This window comes from Mesoplodon mirus (assembly GCF_964341445.2).
Source record: "Mesoplodon mirus genome assembly, chromosome: 4".
Classification (NCBI taxonomy): Eukaryota; Metazoa; Chordata; class Mammalia; order Artiodactyla; family Ziphiidae; genus Mesoplodon; species Mesoplodon mirus.
The window spans coordinates 53,750,578-53,767,207 of record NC_138979.1 but is presented as its reverse complement, the minus strand read 5'-3'; positions in this window follow the sequence as shown (position 1 = coordinate 53,767,207).

Below are 16,630 nucleotides of genomic sequence, written 5' to 3'. Positions count from 1 at the left end.
TGTGAGTAACAGTAACATCTGATGTAATATCCAGCTAACCTCGGGCAGAGGCAGAACCCCCTCCACCTGCTTTCCTGTTAGAACTACCTCCTGTTTTGCTCACTTCTATTCTTCTTAGCTTTATTTTGTGCCCTTCAAACTGGCTTCCTAAAACACAAAATTCCATATCAACTAAAAATTAACTGAGAAATAGATGGTACTTAGTAAGTCCCAAACTACAGAATCTCACCCATTCTCATTGTCTGGGGCTTATACAGTTAAACATTAAGTGGTAACAGATGTTCCCTGCTGGAGACTCAATTTCCAGGACTGTGTTTTATCACTCCCCCTAAAAGATAGTCAGGTTTTCCCCTTTTATTCTTGCATTTAAAAAAGAGCATTATCGGGCTTCCCTGGTGGCGCAGTGGTTGAGAGTCCGCCTGCCGATGCAGGGGACACGGGTTCGTGCCCCGGTCCGGGAAGATCCCACATGCCGCGGAGCGGCTGGGCCCGTGAGCTACGGCCGCTGAGCCTGCGCGTCCGGAGCCTATGCTCCGCAACAGGAGAGGCCACAACAGAGAGAGGCCCGCGTACGGCAAAAAAAAAAAAAAAAAAAAAAAAAAAGCATTATCTAGGATTAAAAAGAGTGAAAACGTCTGCATTTGGAAGAACAGTTTAGTGATAGATGCTTTTTCTTTCAACCAGTTAAGGGAAATTGTGGAAATTTAGGCTATGTTTTCTAGGTTTGCTGTATATTATGTATATTTCAGTATTAAATGAATATTTTAATATATGTGTGTGGTGGATGAAATCTGGCCACAGATTCTTTGCACTTCCTCCCACCAAGAAGCGGAATCTGTTTTCCTACCCTTTGAATCTAGGCTGGACTTATGACTTGTTCTGTCCAATAACAGCTGGCTGAACTGGCATCCTGTGAGTTCAGGGGCAAGGAACTTAAGAGGACTTGCAGCTTCTGCCTTTGTCACTTGTAATGCTGTCCTGAGACTGTCATATAAAGAAGCCAGTCAACCCTGCTGCAGGGTGAGAACCCAACACCAACTTTGTCTTCCCAACATAGAGCACCAGAGAGCCTTTCATTAGAAACTGACTCCTGCATGCCCCACGGAGCTAAAGTGTAAACCTTTGTTCTTTTAGGGGAACCATGATTCCGCCCGAGGTCAGGCTGGCACCATAGAAGTCCACAGTGGGAAAGAACCACAAACCAACTCCCCTGGGTGGCATGGTCAGGGTGGCGCTTTATTTAGATGAATGCACACAGAGATGTAACAGTTCGGTCTAGCCATATGATTGTATGGTTTGGATGCCATGTGGTCTTACGGGACGTCAAGAATGCTGTGAATCCCAGCTTGCACCAATGTGCCCTGCCTCAATTTCCCTTTTTCTCAAATTGGCAGCACAGCTGTCACTTATCTTGTAGGTATGATCGTACTATCCTCGTCCTCAAATCCCTTTCTAAAGAACCCCGAGTCTCTACTGTAAATGCTACATAAATCCAAGTTTTGAAGCACCTTTGGTCTGAAACCAATTCTGAAGTCAGGCAAGATCTCAGGCTCCACCCTCTTTTCTTCCTTGAAGATCCAGTGGTGCGAAGGAGGTCGTGCGACCGCGATTAGCCCGGGAGAGCCGAGGAAAAGGAAGAGAAAGGGTAACTTTCATTTTGTTCATCAAGACCTTATTGAAGAGAGGTGGGCGAGTGGACCCTGGAAAGGAGACTCAAAGGCTGTTAGCGTCTTCCATCCCTTTGGAGGTGGGCACCAAAGGGACAGGCTCTTAGTGATGGGTGGGAAGGAAAAGGATGGTTCTCTGATATAAATCTCTATCAACGGTCAGGAGGGGACACTTGTCAGGGCATTCTGATTCTTGGCAAATTATCACTGGACATAAATCTAAATTTAACACAGGGCTCTGCCCCCTGCATTATCTCTTTAAAGAGACACATCACCGCCCAAACCCTGCAGGCTCATTCAGAAACTACCTTCTCTGAGATCTCATTTTCCTGGACTATTTTGGTTTGATCCTCTTGGTGTCATGACATTTTCAGACATTATTTTTAATTTCAAAAGTAATTTAGAATTCAATTTAATAAGTTCTGAACACACACTTACAAATCTTGTAAAAAATCAAGTACTATAAAAGGGCATTCAACAAAAAGTAAATGTCCATTCCATCCCAGCCAAATACCAATCTGTAACTAGGTTCCTGTGTACTTCTAAGCCATTTTATACTTAAAATGTATATATTTTCAGGCATTAAAAAATTGTACTTTTTACTTTTAAAGCTACTTGAACTCAAGACAAGGCAGAAAGGTAGACACCTGTGGATTAAAAAAGAAGAAAAAAAGGTCTGAGGTATAATTGTTTTAAATACTGTGTTGATGTGTTGAGTTTAAAAATATTTTGATGTGTCCCAACGCATGGAAAACAAGATGCTGTGAATCACTCACTGCCCCAAATAAACTGTCCAATATGATTATATATATTTGTGTTTACTTGGCAAGGTCACCTCGACAAGTTTATATAATAATATACAGAAAACAGAAAGTCACCAAATAAAGTGGAGTGATCAGGAAGGGAGGGAGAGGAGCAGAACGCAGACTGTTCTTCTACTTAGAGAAGAGGTGCTGAGAAGGAAAAGAGACGAGAGACTGGAGAGGTAGGTCAGCCAAGCCCTGGGCCAGTGCTTTCCTAGAGGATTTTCTGCAATGCTGGACATGGTCATGTTCTGCCATGTCCAATAGGGCAGCCACTGGTGCTACTGAGCACTTGAAATGTGACTAGCATGACTGAGGGACTGGATTTTTCATTTCATTTAGTTCATTTGAATTTAAATAGCCACATGGGTTAGTGGTCACCAGAGTAGACAGTGCAACATCCTTGGGAGGCATCAAATGAACACAGAGAAAAGAGAATGAAAAAGAGGTAGAGAATAAAGGAGGGGAAAGTAAAAGCAGATGAGAAAAGAAGGAAGGGAGAGAGAGAGGAGGAGAAAGAAGAAAGAAGGCATTGGGTCTTGCCAGAGGAGAAGGAGAAGGGAGGAGAAAAAAAGGACAAGTAGAAGAAGCCGGGGAAGATGGAAAAAAGAGTAAGATGTCGTGGAAAGGTAGACAGCTCAGAACAACTGTCTTAAGTGACGATAAGTAACCCTGTACTACTGGAAGGACCCCCCTGCTACCACCACTTCTGGCATTTATTCTGAGGTCTCTGCAACAGCACCACTGGAACGGCCTCTGGAGAGTTAAATTCTAGAGCAACATCCTACCCGCACTGACCTTGGGAGGCCTGGGGGCCTCAACTACCTAATCTGTGAAGGGTGCAGGGGTCCAAGGGCTCCTTCACCCTAACTTGTACAATAAAATACTTTACTCCAAGGAAAACCCACAGTTTTGATACACCACTAGGTGTCACCATTAACCAAAATGAGTTTTTATTTTTTTGCCCTGCAAAATTCGGTGAAAGTTTCTTCTTTGAATCTATATCTGATCTACACAATTTATTTGGTTATTTTCTCACTCTGTCACACCAAAAGCAAGATGGTTTGTGCTCTGGGGGCCCACTAAAGAGGGATACTCATTCTTATTTGTCATATATATATATATTTTTTTCTTTCCAGCTAAAACTCTGCTAAATGCCACAAACATGATGTGTATGCACACATGCATGCTCAGTTGCTTGCTTGCTCATTCATTCATTAAACATTTACTATGTGCCAAGTAGGGGGTCTCATGTACAGCTGCATAAGTTGTATACTGCACAACTCTGGTGGGGCGCTCCTCACATAGATGTCAATGTGATTGCCTGAAGAGTTTAGCCCAGAGGCTCTGCAAGATTTGGGTCTGGGTTCAGGAACAAAAGGACGGTCCATGCTGTTCCCTTCCTCTCTGTTTTCTCTCTCAGGAAAGAATGTTAGTCTAAAATCTTCTTTGTAACTAGAAGTATCTGTGCCCCATATACATTTTGGGAGTTAAACATACCACATATAGCTTTATCTTCCAGCCTCATAAAAACTAAACTTTCATTCCTTTTCAGAAAAGTTATACCCCTCACAGAGCATATTTTACAACTAAAGCAATGTACTGGGAAAATCAAGGCATGGCCTTTGCCCTTGAGAAATTCAAGAAGAGGCTTGATCACACCTAAGATACAAAATAATATCCTTAAGATCTGTATATCTCAACCCGACCTTTGACTAGAAGAGGGGTAGCAGCAATTGAACATGAACCTAGGGACCAGGACCTGGAGATCTAGCCTGATTAGGCAGGTGTTCTTGGGAAATAGGCCTCTTAGGTTTTGCTGTATCACAAACCACCTGGAACCTAAGTGGCTTAAAATAGCAAACACTTATTATTTCTCATGATTCCATAAGCCATTTGGACAGTTCATCTGATCTACGTTGGTGTGGTGGATCTCTGAGGTCTGTAGGTGGCTTATCTGGAGTTGGCTGGCCTCACTCACATATCAGGAGATTGATAGGCTGGTTGGTCAAGGGGGAGTCAGCTGGGATGACCCAACTCTGCTCTGTATGATCGCTCATCCTCCAGCAGGCTAACCCAGGCTTCACATGGTGGTCTCACCAATGGTGGTCTCAGGGTACCAAAGGGCAGTAAGAGAGGGCAAACTCCAATATGCAAGCTCTTAAAATTTTCTGCTTGAGTCATATTTGCTCTTGTTTCATTGGCCAAAGCAAGTTACATGGCCAAGCCTGAGTCAGTGGGAAAGGTGTGACTCAAGAGGGTGGATCCAGGGAGGTTTGAACAAATTGAGAGCCAGTGTTGCAAAAATCTACTGAAGAAAATTAATTTAATTTCTCTTTATCTCAGATTTCACCAAAATGATAATAATACCTCCTTTACCCATTGTCCAGGGATGCAAAAGGAATAAACACACAAAAGAAACTGTTATATATCATTCAAAGAAAAGGAACAATATAAACATTATTAATTTTACTTCAGTTTCTTCATTTACCTTTCTCATGTCTCCTCCATAACATGACTAATCTATCCCACTTATTGGAAATTCCTATTGAAAGTAAAGGTACTATTTTCAAAATAAATTTCCATTTGTGTCATAAGCTTCACCTGTAAATAGGTACATTTCAAGGGCTGTGTGTAAGAATACCTACCTAACAGTGTAAGTAGGAGTATTATTCAAGAACAGAGACCCAGGAATGTCTGTCCTCATGCTAACTTCCACAATTGCCCCTATATGTTAGACTTTGCAGGTACATTTTGTTCTAAATAGTTGCTCAGCGCTACACAGGTTGAACACCTGTTGGTATAGCACTCAAATGATTTATTAGGTAATAAATAAGTCATTAGAGAATGACTAAGAGTTTACAGTGTCTGTTCTCATTCCTATTTGCACGTTGCTGAGTATTACTGAAGGTAACAACACCTCTGCAAATTCACATTGAATCCTACTGGTGCCAAGACTGGGCAAGAGCATTACTTCACCCTTACAAATGACTTCTTTTTCCTATAATTTGTGGCCTCTATAACTTAATTTGATGAATAAAAATTTATTGAGCATCTACTATGTGTGAAGAACTGCTGCAGAGATAGAGATGAATCAAACACAGTCCTTGCCCTCCTGGAGGTCACTATCTAATGGGACAGTTAGATAACTAACAACAAACTATAAGGCAAGTCTGACACAGAAGTGCTATGGGGGGCGCTAGGGAAGAAATGATGCACCCCCATGGGATGAACTTGAGAAGACTTCATAAGAATGATGAGCCTTGATCAATGAGTAGGATTTCTCAACGTGGAGAAAGGATAAGAGAACTCTATGTATGGTAAACAGATTAGGTTTAAAGTACACCTGTTCAGGAAAAGGAGATCACCCAGAGTGGTATGAATGTGGGATAAGTTGTGTAAGTGGAAAAGGAGGTAGGGCCAGCTTGTCAAGTCCTTTGAATGCTCTTATTAAAGAGCTTACAATGAGGGTCTTCAATGGCTTCTGATTAAAGCATTCTCATGATCATAGTTATTTTAGAAGTATCGCTCTGGCTTCTGGATCCTGACAAAATGGCAACCCATTTTAGGCTACTGGCTATTTCCTTCAACCCAGCTATGGGAGTACCTCAGAAATGGAGCAGTTGTTGGATCTGAGTACCTAATGCAGTAACTGTGAGAAGCCTCTAGAAGGACAAGAAACAGTTGGGTTCCAGTATGTGTGTCTGTGACAGCAGTTTACAGAGGAAGGGGAAAGACGCCACATGTGGGGAGGCTTTTATCTTGGGATCTTCTTTTTCCCTCATATTTTCATGGGCAGATTGTTGTCTACACCAATTCCACTACAAGACAAAACAGAATGATTAGTCCTGTGTGCCAACAGAAGATGGAGTTTGTGGCTACCTTAGGGCAGGCTTAACCCATGGGGATAGGGAGGAGATAATAGTGCAGACAGCCCCATGTTCCTTCTAAGAACAGGGGCTGCTACAACTCAACAGAGTACTGGAGGTCTTGGCCAATGTGATAAGACATGAAGAAGAAGCGATACGTGTAAGGATTTGAAAGGAAGTGACAAAACTGTTATTATTTATAGCTTATCTGATTACCTATGTGGAAAACCTCAAAGAATTAATAGAAAAACTTTTAGAACTACTTATTGTCTGCAAGGATGTCAGGAACAAGATCTCCTTACAAAAATCAGTAGCATTCTTCTACATCAGCAATACTCAACCAGAAAATATAATAGAAAATAAGACACCTTTCACAAGAGCAACGGACCTATAAGCTACCTAAAAATTAACTTACTATATCTGGAGAAAACCATACTTCAAAAAGACACATGTGCCCCTATGTTCATTGCAGCACTCTGTACAAAAGCCAAGACACGGAAGCAACCTAAATGCCCATCAACAGATGAATGGATAAAGAAGATGTGGTACGTGTATACAATGGAATATTACTCAGCCAGAAAAAGAATGAAATAATGCCATTTGCAGCAACATGGATGGATCTAGAGATTATCATACTAAGTGAAGTAAATCAGAGAAAGACAAATATCATATGATATCACTGACACGTGCAATCTAAAAAATGATACAAATGAACTTATTTATAAAACAGAAACAGACACAGAGACTTAGGAAACAAACTTCTGGTTACCAAAGGGGAAAGGTGGTGGGGGCAGGGATAAATTAGAAGGTTGGGATTAACACATACACACTACTATATGTAAAATAAACAACAAGGACCTACTGTATAGCACAGGGAACTCTACTCAATACTCTGTAATAACCTACATGGGAAATGAATCGGAAAAAATATGTATATGTATAACTAAATCACTTTGCTGTATACCTGAAACTAACACAACATTGTAAATCAACTATACTTCAATATAAAATAAAAATTAAAAAAACTACAAAGTACCTAAAAATTAACTTAAAAGGCTCAAAATAAATTTTTAGAGAGAAATATAAAACTATTAAAGGACATAATATAAGACTTGAATAAGCAAAGAGGTGGTGCCATGGTGGTGGGCAAGACCCCTTAACCTGTAAAGTTATCAATTTTCCCAAAGTTAATCTAAAAATTCAAGGCAATTTCAATACACTTCCAACAAATATTTTGAGGGAATGAAAAAGCATATTCCAAAATTTATGTGGAAGAATAAAACCAAAGTCCACAATTAGTTGAGTCTATTTTGAGAAAAGAGCAAAGAGAAAGCACTTGTCCCACTCTGCTCCAATGCCGTATAACAAAACGCTATGGTCCTGGTGCAAAAACATGCAAATAGACCAAGGACCAGAAAGTGCTCAGAAATGTATACGTGTGTGTTTATGCATTTGGGTGTGAGTGTACCTGATGTATGGAAAAGAACACACCACAAATCAGTGGGGTTAGGATACGTTGCTTAGTAGATAGTACAGGGAAAACTGGTTCACTAGATGGAGAAGAATTAAGCTGAATCCCTAACACCATAAACAAAGGTGAATTTCAGAGGCATTAAAGATATGAATGTGAAAGGCAACCCTACAAAACAAATAGAAATATTTATAGGAGAATACATTTATGATCTTTAAAGTGGGGAAGGATTTTTTTTTTAAAAAACAAGACCTAAAAAGTACAACCATAGGCCAAAGAAAAAATTGAGGGATTTGACTATTTTAAAATTAATGATAGCATATATGTGAAACCTAGAAAAATGGTACAGATGAACCAGTTTGCAGGGCAGAAAGTGAGACACAGATGTAGAGAACAAACGTATGGACACCAAGGGGGGGAAAGCAGCGGCGGGTGGGGTTGTTGTGTGATGAATTGGGAGATTGGGATTGACATGTATATACAGATGTGTATAAAATGGATGACTAATAAAAGCCTGCTGTATAAAAAAATAAATAAAATAAAATTCAAAAGAAAAAAAACCCCCAAACTTATAGCTTTTTCTCCTTTCATAGATTTATTATCTATAGCTAGTTAACATAATTTATTTTTGTATTTAGTATGTTCAGATATCATATACCATAGTACCTTTATTAAAATCTTCCTAATATTTTCTAACTTTTCATGTGAAATAATATTGATATGTGGGATATTATATAGATTACAATATCTTTGCATATGTATACGCATTATTATTTGTAAAAATAAAAGCATGTGTATATGTAAAAAAAAATTAATGATAAGGATGGGTATCATTATCAAAATCAACTGACGGGTGAAAAACTGGGAAAAAAATTGACACTTCTAAAACCAGCAAGGGATTCTTACCAAGAACATATAAGAAAGTTCTACAGTCAATCAGAAAAAGACAGAGAACCCGGTAGAAAAATGGGCAAAGGCTATGAATATGTGACTCACACAAGAAAATCCACTAGCTTTGCTCAACCCCACTAGTTATTAGAAAAATGCTCAACCTCACTAGCTAACAGATAAATGAAAATTAAAACAATAGAAAGAGGACTTCCCTGGTGGCGCAGTGGTTAAGAATCCGCCTGCCAATGCAGGGAACATGGGTTGGAGCCCTGCTCTGGTAAGATCCCACATGCCGTGGAGCAACTAAGCCCGTGTGCCACAACTACTGAGCCTGCACTCTAGAGCCCACGAGCCACAAGTACTGAGCCCATGCGCCACAACTACTGAAGCCCACACACCTAGAGCCCATGCTGCACAACAAGAGAAGGTACCACAATGAGAAGCCCGCGCACCGCAAGGAAGAGTAGCCCCCACTGGCCACAACTAGAGAAAGCCTGTGTGCAGCAAAAGAGACCCAAATGCAGCCAAAAATAAATAAATAAAATAAATTTAAAATAATAATAATAATTGGTGTTTTCAGAACAACAAAAAATGTGAGTGCTTATTGCATATTGGATACTATGCTTAAGATGTTTATACCCATTAGCTCATTCACAACTCTATAAAAGAGACTATTATTAGCTCCATTTTATTGATTAGGAAACTGAAGCTTAGAGAAGTTAAGTTCTTGCCCAAGGTCACAAAGCTTCTACAAACCCACATCTTCTGATTCCGTAGCCCTACTATGTATTAGATACCATGCCACAGGCTTCATTTTCATATAATTCTCACAAGTTTTCTCCATGAGATAGGCTTATTATCTTCTTACAAATGTGGAAAGTGAAGCTCAGAGCACTTAGATGACAGGTCCAACCTCTCTTAGCTAGTAAGTGGTAGAGTGTGATGCAGACCCAAAGTCTGTGCTCTTTTCACAATACACACCTGCACATCTCTCTGTGCTACTGCTCAAATGATTCTTCAGGCTACCAATTCAAATTATACCTTTAGATCAAAAGCATCTAAAGAGATGTCTTAACCTACTGCAGTGTATGGACCTTGTTTGGAGCCCATTTCAAACAAATGGATAGTAAAACCACCAAGAAGACAATAAGAAAAATGTGATACTGAGAAACTACTATTGATTTTTGTGAGTGATGGTAACATCATGATTACCTTTTAAAGAAGGGAGTCCTGGGGGGTGGGGGAACTATGTATGCACACACAACATGGATAAATCACAAGAGGATTAGGCTAAGTAAAAGCCACCACACATAAAAGATACACATTGTATGATCCCATAGATAAAATCCTAAAAAAGTTTAAATAATCTATAGTGACAGAAAACAGCTCACTGGTTCTTGGGGTGTTTGGGGTGGGTAGGTACTACAGCCTGAGGAATTAGAAAGGGTCACAAGAAATCTTTGTGGCTATTAAAAATGTTCTTTATCTTGATCGTGATGATGGTTTCATGGATATACACATATGTCAAAACTCCAAATTAAGACACTTTAAATATGTACTGTTTACTGTATGTCAAGTATATCTCAATAAAGCTGCTGAAAATTTAAAAAATTATTCTAAAAAAGGAAGTCCTTTTTAAAAGCAAAATACGTACAGGTAAAATAATACCATTGTTCTCAAAGTGTGGTCCCTGGATCTGCAGCATCAGTATCACCTGGAAACTTGTTAGAAATACAAATTCTCAACCCCACCATAGAACTGCTGAATCAGAAACTCTGGGGGTGGGGCTCAACAATCTGTCTTAGCAAGTCCCCCAGGGGACGCTGATGCTCGCTCAAGTTTGACAACCACTGAAATAATGTGATGTCTTGAATTTGTTTCAAAATAACCCGGGGAAGGGGTGATGGGTTGGTGGGGGTAGAGATGAAACAAAGTGGGTCATGAGTTGATTATTGTTGGAGCCGGGTGATAGCTACGTGGGGACTCATTATAACTACACTCTCTACCTTTTTTTAAAAAAACTCTTTAAAAAATTTATTTATTTACTTATTTGGTTGCACTGGGTCTTTAGTTGCGGCTCGAAGGCTCCTTAGTTGCGGCATGCATGTGGGATCTAGTTCCCTGACCAGGGATTGAACCCCGGCCCCCTGCATGGGGAGTGCAGAGTCTTAACCACTGCACCACCAGGGAAGTCCCTCTCTACTTTTATACATATTTGTAAGTTTGCCATAATAAAAGTTTTTAAAAATCCAAAGTGTTGGGCTTCCCTGGTGGCGCAGTGGTTGAGAGTCTGCCTGCCGATGCAGGGGACGCATGTTCGTGCCCCGGTCCGGGAAGATCCCACATGCCGCAAAGCTGCTGGGCCCATGAGCCATGGCCGCTGAGCCTGCGCGTCCGGAGCCTGTGCTCCGCAATGGGAGAGGCCACAGCAGTGAGAGGCCCACGTACCGCAAAAAAAAAAAAAAAAAAAAAAATCCAAAGTGTTTTCCACAGTGCCTCTTCACTGCTCTCCCCTTGCTCCTCTTGGTCCCTTCTTTTCCAGCTCTCGTCCATCTGGAACATTCCCTCCGCCAGGCCTCCTTGTTCTCCTCATGAGCCTCAAGATGTTGTTGATGTTAAAAATTTTTTTAAGACTATGCAGGAATGTGGAAAAATCCTTATGACCCACTGTTAGTTTCCAAAAAAGTAGTATACAAAATACAGTATATTTACTTGGTAGTAACTTGATAAATATTTTTTTTTTTTTTTTTCTTTTTTTTGCGGTATGCGGGCCTCTCACTGTTGTGGCCTCTCCCGTTGCGGAGCACAGGCTCCGGATGCGCAGGCCCAGCGGCCATGGCTCACGGGCCCAGCCGCTCCGCGGCATATGGGATCCTCCCAGACCGGGGCACGAACCCGTATCCCCTGCATCGGCAGGCGGACTCTCAACCACTGCGCCACCAGGGAGGCCCCGATAAATATTTTTTGTTAACACGGACAAGGACAAAAATGGAACGTATAAGAATGAAGTTATTGTCAGGTCGGATGGAATAGTGGGCAATTCTTTTCCTTTACGAATTCCCCCTAAATAGCTTTGTATATAAAAATCACTTGGCTGAGATGTTTCCCGGTTCTAGTTTAAAGTTCCGTTTCCAGGAACCTTAAAAGGAAGGGGGGAGGGGCAAGATAGGGGTAGGGAATTAAGAGGCACAAACGTAGTAATGTATAAAATAAATAAGCTACAAGGATATATTGTACAGCACAGGGAATACTGCCAGTATTTTATAACAAATTTAAATGGAGTATTGAATTACTCTGTTATACACCTGAAACTAATATAATATTGTAACTCAATACGTCAATTAAAAAAAAATATTCCATTTCCAGTCTTGCCTGGCATGCTTTGTGCAGCATCAGACTCTGTATTGAGTCTTCACAAGTTGCTCAGCCCCCGGTGGAAGCCCATGGTGCCTTCTTTCACTTCCCTGCATCTCCCCTTTTGTCTGGACAATGGCTACGAGTTAGAACTCCTCCTTCTATAACTTTTCTCTGCCCTCTTCCCCACTTCTTACCACTTCTCTTCTGCTGACAGCTAGTTACATGAGACCTATTATGATGGGATTTCTCTTATTCACGATCTCTGAATTGATTTCTTTCCTATGAAGTGGGCCTGTGTCAACTTGTTTGTTCTCTCAGAGGTAGAATAAGCCCAGGGATCCTTCTTATAACAGACGCATCTGTTGCCTGCACTAAAAACAAACAGCCAACTCAACAGTTACAGGCAAAGTACACTTTCTAATTTTGGAGTTTAGTGTTCTTCTTAAACATCTCAAAAGAATTTTACAAATTCTCATTGGAATTAAGTGCCACTTAATTTTATCATCAAGTCTCTATGATAAAAATGGAATGACTGAGGTATTGGAAGGATTTTCCCTTCCCATGCCCCCCAGAGGAAACCGAATTTGAAGAGCGAGCCCAAGTTTCTGAGTTTTCATTTTCTGATTCTTTGAACACCCTTTAAGGACTCTCTCTGTATCCTGTCATCATTTCTAACTGCCACAAAACCCTGTCGAGACGAGAAAACAGATATGTAATATCAAAGAGAAGTTTTGCATATCTATGTTAAAAAAAAAACTAGGATGCAGACAGAAGTAACCTAGTTATAATTTATTCCACTGCAAAGTGAGCCCCAAACTCTTATTTCAAGGATAAGAGACCAGGGGAGACCAATGCAAACTGAAATGCAAGCATCTGGGGGTTGTTTGCCAGTTTTTTTGAAAGGAACTGAAAGGAGGGATAAGCTCATACATTCCTGCTATTGCACGGAACTAGAGCATCCAAGCAAGAGGAAATTGCCAGCTTATTCCAATAGTACATGGCCTTTCTGAGCTCAGGAATACCGCCCAGCCCGAAGAGTCTAGTGATTGGGTATCTCCTGTGAAAAAGTGGTTCTGAGTCTACTGATTTAGAAAGCATCATTGCTTCAGTAGGGAGTTTGGCTTGTTATGACAAAAACTACATTCTTTGAGAGGCCAGTGTGTAGAATTGCGGGGGACAGTGTTACTTGGAAATCACTCATTCTTTTCTTAGGGTTCACGGAATTTGGTGTGATAGCTCAAACCAGGGAGGCTGGTGGGGTTGCCCAAACTAGGAACTATGGGGTGAAACAGTCCCCCTTCAGCCAATTAAGACCTTTCTACAGCAGAGAACTACATTTACATAGTGCTTATTATGAGCCACTGTGCTAAGTTCTTCACATGTCTAGCTCATTATATTTATTCCTCCCCTCTCCTCTTTGCAGTATACTTACTCTGTGGCTTTCATCTCTTTAAAAAGTAGGAAACTGAGACTCAGAGAGGTTAAGGGACTTGCTCAAGGTCACACAGGAAGTGAGTGGTGGAGCTGAGTTTCGAAGTCCAGTTTCATATGATGCCAAAGCTCTTTCCCCTCTACCATTTGGCCTCCCTAACCATTGGTGGAAGTTGTCAGAATCGATATGAAGACTATTTGCTTTAGGTTGGCAACTGTGAACTTGCTGGAATGTGGTCTGTGACTGCACTATGGTTTAAAACACAGGGTTGAGAGAGGACAGTGCTTCAGACTGGAAACAAGAACAGGATCTGGACCAAACCTCTGAGGTTAGAGGAGAGTGGATCCAACCAGCAGGTGTGAAAGGATAGATGGATGTGAGAAACCTTAAGCTATTATAGTCTAATGATATCTCCTAAGCAGTCTTGGTGTCAGCTAACCATGGTTTTCAGAATAATTTACCTGGAAAGAGATAACATATATTGCACCAAGGTTTATTTTCACTTAAAATGCTAACTTTCCCCGTGCATAGGATTTTGATTTATTGTCGTTTTTAATCGATCATGAAGAGTGCTTTATAAAAGTTCTGGTGACAAGCCATCATTCCCTACTCAACAGAAGAAGCAGTTGGAGTCCGTGGACAAGTAATTAGACCAGAGTCACAAGTTACCATGGAAACTGGTAGCAGGGGCTGGGTAAGAACTTACGGTCCCTGGTTGGCATCCAGATTTCATTTTCTTAAGTTAGTAAACCAAGACTGAGATCAAGACAACTTTCTTTTGTTTCAAGCCCACTCTCAGGAACATCTTGTGTATGTCAAGTGCTTTTGTTTTCCAAAGTACTTTCCCATATATGGTCTCATCCTACACTCACAACCCCGGGTGGGGTTAGACATTCTTATTTCAACGTACAGATCAGAAAACTGAGGCATACACCAGGCCAGAGACTTGCTAAGGGCCCAGAGCTGGCTCCTGGCAGAGCCACAAGTCTGGCCTTCTTTCCTGTGGGTCACATTGCCCTCCACCTGATCCTGCCTGAAATTGAGCACAGTAGCTAGGGTTCACACAGAGGTTATGACTCTAAGCCACACCTGCAGAAGTGAAGAAGCAGATGTGAAGAAAGAGACAAAAGTGACTATTTTTTCAAAGACCTAGACATTCACACGGGGATCAAGGGGTCCATGCACGTCTTGGCCTAGCGGTTCCCTCAGTCACCGCCCAGGCAAAGGAAACCCCTTGGTCTTTTCCTTCCTTCTTCCTTCCCTCTCCCTCACCTTCCCTCCATACACCACCCTCCACCCCACACCGGTCAAAGCAGAGCTCATTAATATAACAAAGAACTCCGTGGTTGGGCTCATATTCTCCTTTGCTGGAGAACATATCAAATCAAAGCTCTGTGGTGTCAGGTTCTTCGTATCCCATTTGGGCAGATGCTCTGCGCAGTGAGCGGAGTGCGGGGGCCCTCAGCACCCCTCCCCATGGCGCTCTGGGAGAAGGACACAGCCATGTCCCATGTGGAGCATTATGTGATTGCCAGAAGTGGTACACTGTGCCCCGGAACTACAAGAACAATCACAGCATCTAGAAAACTGGAGAATCCACATTTCAGAGGGCTCCGGAAACACAACGTCCCCGTTTGAGGCATGTGTTAGGGCGGCCATGGAAAGAGCTTGCCTGGGCCTTGGAGACAGAGAATTATCTAGTTGACAATTCAGTCTCTGCTACTCAAGCCTCGTGAACCTGTGCAAGGAAGGTATTTCTCTTTTCCAAGCCTCAGGTGCCTCATCCATAAAGTGGGAAATGTAACACTCATTCCCACAGGTTGTTGTAAGAATAAAGTGCCAAGTTCAGTGTCTGGCAAATAGTAGGCACTCAATACATGTTAGTTCTCTTCCCACCAGCCCTTTCCTTTGCCCCATCAAAAGCTGCCTTCCCCGGCTTCCCTGGTGGCGCAGTGGTTGAGAGTCCGCCTGCCGATGCAGGGGAAACGGGTTTGTGCCCGGTCCGGGAAGATCCCACATGCCGCGGAGCGGCTGGGCCCGTGAGCCATGGCCGCTGAGCCTGCGCCTCTGGAGCCTGTGCTCCACAATGGGAGAGGCCACAACAGTAAGAGGCCCGCGTACTGCAAAAAAAACAAAAAAGCTGCATTCCCAATTGAGTGATACTATTTATCTGAAGAGTTAATTCTTACCTTAAGAAATAAAAATCTCTATATTCTAACCCTTATGCCTGAAAGGCCGACGATTAGCTTGTGTAAAGGGCAAATACTGCCAGATGGCACCAGCTTTGAGAAAGAAGAGCCTGGTATTAGGTGTGCATTTCAAAGGTTTTAGGAAGTCATAAAATCTAATCCTTACACTGATGATGTCTTCCCTCACAAACCCAGGACAGAGTGGGCCCCTTCTGGTTATACATCAACCTTCCATCAAGCTTATAACAATCATAATTACATGGTTATTTATGAGATTATTTGTTTTATGTTTACACACTCTCCAAGAGCAAGGACTATGCCTGGCACAGTTCCTGGCACATAGAGGGTGAATGAATGAATGAAAAGTTTCCACCCACCTTATCTCGTTCCAGCCGTATATTAATTCTCTCAATGCCCCAGCGGCTGGGATGACAATCTGCACTTTAGAGAGGACGAGGATACTGAAGTTCAGAGAGGTTGCATCACTGTCAAGGCCATCCAGTAAGTGGTGGGGCAGGCACTTCAGTCTAGACCTCCTGACACCAAATCCGGTGTTCCTTTCCTCCACACTCCTCTGTCCTTTGACTCATCAGCCTCACCCTCCTGTTGATCCAGATGGCAACATTTTAGAGAAGCTCTCCTCCCTGGGGCCTTCCATCTGGGCGTGTCATTTGTTGGCCTGGTGCCATCTTTTGAGTGCTGAAGGTCCACTTTCTACCTTAATCCATTGAGTAATGAGCTATTTATTAGCTGACAACAGCCTCATCTGCTGATGGTAAGGCAAATCCAAACATGTTCAGTTACCCAGGCCTCAGGAAGCCTCTGGCAGAGAGGGTTCCCAGAGTTGGGGCCTTAAGCTGGTTAGGTCTGTGCTGTGCTGGGGAGTGGGGCAGGGAGGCTTGATATTCAGCTTCAATGTTTTAGAAGTTTGGTCATTCCATTCATTTCTGT